Below are 3,738 nucleotides of genomic sequence, written 5' to 3' on the forward strand. Positions count from 1 at the left end.
TTTTTGGGGTTCATGTCAGCTTTGTAATGTCAGCTGACATCAAGCAGCTGTGGGAGGCTTTTCTGACATCCTGCAAAGAAGCTCAAGTAGAAACTATCCAAAAACTCAATGCTCAATTAATACAAGAATTTTGAAGGCAATATGAAAGTAATTGTCATATGTTACCATGCATCTTGGTCTACTAACTCTCCGTCAGGCGCAATAGATCTGACTGGTACACAGTAATTAGTTTCACTTCTCTCTCCTTGCCCACTTATCAGAAAACCCCACCCCTCCTAGTTATCTCCTGACTCTACAGGCTTTGTGAAACCTGATATCACAGTGACTCAGCAGACCTTCTAGTGAGCAGATATCAACACTTTGGCTTCTCAGGCACATTGCGCCTGATTTCAACACAAATTGAAAGGTTAGTATTTTCTTTTTTTATTCATCACAATTGTGTATTTAGCTTGTTTTATGAAGGATTAATGCTAAGTTAGTGTACATAAGTATTGTTTTCTTAGACAAAAGGAGGGTGGCTTCTAAGGCACATTGCGCCCTAACACATACTCTTTCTCTCTTGCTTCAGATTTTCTGCTGCAATGGCCAGAAAACAGTATGATTCATCTAAACCCCTTCATTTAGAAGAAATGAAGATTTTTTTGTTAGAAGATGATGAGGAAGAACCAGCAGTAACTGAGGATTTAGAGGAATCTAGTGACATTTCATCTGAAGATGAGGTAGCAGAATGTAACACTGATTCTGGAACAGAGCAGGATGGTGATGACACTGATACAGAGGAAACAGACACAGATCTAGCTTATTATTTGGGCAAAGATAAAAATACAAAGGACGTCCCAAGGACGTTCCAGAACAAACACCGACTCTACCACCTTCTAAAAGACGCAGTTGTACTACCTGCTCATTTGTATCTGGTTTCAGAAGGCTTTCTAAATATGACTGCAAAATATGTAAAGAATCAATCTGCCTTTCCCATGCAACTTTCGTCTGCCAGCCTTGCTTTTCTAAGTGTACCTGTGCTGCTTCTGCTGCAATTGAAACCACTGAAGATGAGTAGAAAATAATTAAGTAACATCTAAGTGCAATATCCTTTAAGTTTTTTTCCATAATTTTATATTTAAGCAATAGTTAAGTAAAGATAACTGGAGCCTATTTGGCGGTACTACCGAAAAGTGGTACTTTTAGTTTTAATAAGTTTATGGTTAATAAATGTTTTTTTTTTGCATCTGATTTGGTGTAATCTCTTTTAATACATTCCTATGAAGGTCACTGACTACTTCTATAGTCCTGAAATTGAAATATGTAGCTACTATAGGTGGTTTTCTGATCTGTGCTTGTCAGGCACATTGCGCATGAACTGAGGAGAATCTATATTGCGCCTGACGGAGGGCTAAGATGTTTTTGACTGAAAAAGCATTTCATTACAGTAAATGGGAGGTCTTGATGTTGCAACTTCAACAACTGAACATTTTCAGTTCTTTACAACCTTTTGAACGTTTGGAAAATTGTGCATAATAATTTGGAACAAAGCATTATCTTATTTTAAGTTTTGAAAAAATACTGCTATCATTGAAAGGTCTGTCCAATTAAAATTGTATTTATACTGTAACTATTAATGATTTGGACATTATGATGACTCATTTGCATCGATCACATAGGAAATATAACATTTGTTTAATAATCTTGAATGTAGAGTATATATGTAGGCATGAATGGAAAATGTTGCCTTTAATTAGCATCACAGCATCAATTCTTCTAGGTACACTTGCACACAGTTGATAAGTTAACAATTCTTAAAATCCCACAAAAACTCGATGACGTAGAGATCACGGCTCTGAAGCAGTCATATAATCACTTCCAGGACTCATTGTTCTTCTTCACTCTGTTGACAGTTCTAAATGAGTTTGGCTCTATGTTTGGTGTTGATCTGCTGCCAAAACAAATTTGGAGCTGCTCAGACATTTTCTTGATGGCATTGCATGATAGATAAATAATAAGTATCTAACTGTATTTCTCAGCATTGAGGACACCAATAATCAAAATGCAACTCTAAACTTACAAATAAACTCTGCCATGCTTTACTATCACTTGGGGATTTGTGTATTTTCACATATCTTCTCCCAGTTAACATTCCATAATACTACACTTTAAACAGACTCATACACTGTGTAAAAAGACACATATGTATGTTTTGCTCAGAATCTGACATGAAATCAGAATAAAACTTTCCCATTTTAGGTCAATTAGGATTACCATAATCTAATATATAAAGCTCAAGTGTGTGTAAGTATGTATGTATGTATGTATGTGTGTGTGTATGTATGTGTTTGTGTGTGTGTGTGTGTGTATGTTCGGGATAGGCATCCTCACCGTCGCAGCTACAGCCACAAAATTTGGCACAGTCACACGTCTGGATCCCGAGAGCATCCTAGGCTATGTTGTGAGGCGAAATTTTAACCCCGCGTGTTCCAATTCACCAAACAATTTTGCCCCTGTCTACATACTGGGGAAAAAGTGTGTGCGTGTCAAGCCCTGCCCCTCATTATGATGTTATAATGTCCCTATCTATATACTGGGGAAACAGTGTGTGCGCGTCAAGCCCCGCCCATCATTATGATGTCATAATGGTTGCCATGGCGACGCTGATGTCATCATAGATTGCAAGCCCCGCCACTCATTATGATGTCATAATGGTTGACTATGGAATGGAGGATGATGGGTATATGGGCACGGGACTATGGGATGGAGGATATGTATGACGGGTATATGGACACGGGACTATGGGATGGCAGATATGTATGATGGGTATATGGGCACGGGACTATGGGATGGAGGATGTGTGATGGGTATATGGGCACTGGACTATGGGATGGAGGATATGTATGACGGTATATGGGCACGGGACTATGGGATGGCGGATATGTATGATGGGTATATGGGCACGGGACTATGGGATGGAGTATATGTATGATGGGTATATGGGCATGGGCTTATGGGATGGAGGATGTGTGATGGGTATATGGGCATGGGACTATGGGATGGAGGATTGGAGGATATGTATGATGGGTATATGGGCACTCGACTATGGGATGGCGAATATGTATGATGGGTATATGGGCATGGGACTATGGGATGAAGGATGTTAGATGGGTATATGGGCATGGGACTATGGGATGGAGGATGTGTGATGGGTATATCGGCACGGGACTATGGGATGGAGCATAATTATAATTTGCTATAACTAACCACAGTTAGTTACTATGCCCGGGCAGCGCCAGGCTCTTCAGCTAGTTATTAATATTTGAGAAATGCCAGAATAATGAGAGAAGCAGAATGTTTTAAGGCATTTTTATCACTTACTGCAAAGTCAAAAGTTTAAATAGTGAATATTGAGAAAAACATGCATATATGTCTTTTATATAGTGTATGTAAACTTCTGTTTTCAACTGTATATGTGCTATCATTGTGTCATTGTTTGGCTACCTATTAAATTAGAAAATGGTAGCACACCAAATATGAAATATGTGAAATACGAATAGCAAAATGGCTTTAGTAATACATTTCATAATGGCTTTTATAAGGCATATCAAATATGAAATAAGTGAAATATGAATAGCATAATGGCTTTTGCAATCTTGAAAAACATATGAGATACTTAGCACAAAATTTGGCCAAAAGATGTGAGCCCATTCACCAGCGACAAGGTGATCTCAGATAGAATGGGTCCCTATACTGACT

General features: G+C 38.5%; 1 long non-coding RNA gene across 1 annotated transcript; it reads left to right on the forward strand.

Annotated features, from left to right (window-relative positions):
* The first annotated feature begins 294 nt into the window (after positions 1-294).
* On the forward strand, positions 295-1,230 carry LOC141078249 (uncharacterized). The gene is made up of 2 exons (XR_012227731.1): positions 295-406; positions 569-1,230. It is a non-coding gene; the product is annotated as an uncharacterized lncRNA (long non-coding RNA).
* Positions 1,231-3,738: the final 2,508 nt, after the last annotated feature.

Source organism: Dendrobates tinctorius, unplaced genomic scaffold, assembly GCF_039654945.1.
Source record: "Dendrobates tinctorius isolate UK_male_01 unplaced genomic scaffold, ASM3965494v1 ptg000016l, whole genome shotgun sequence".
In the NCBI taxonomy this organism is placed as follows: domain Eukaryota; kingdom Metazoa; phylum Chordata; class Amphibia; order Anura; family Dendrobatidae; genus Dendrobates; species Dendrobates tinctorius.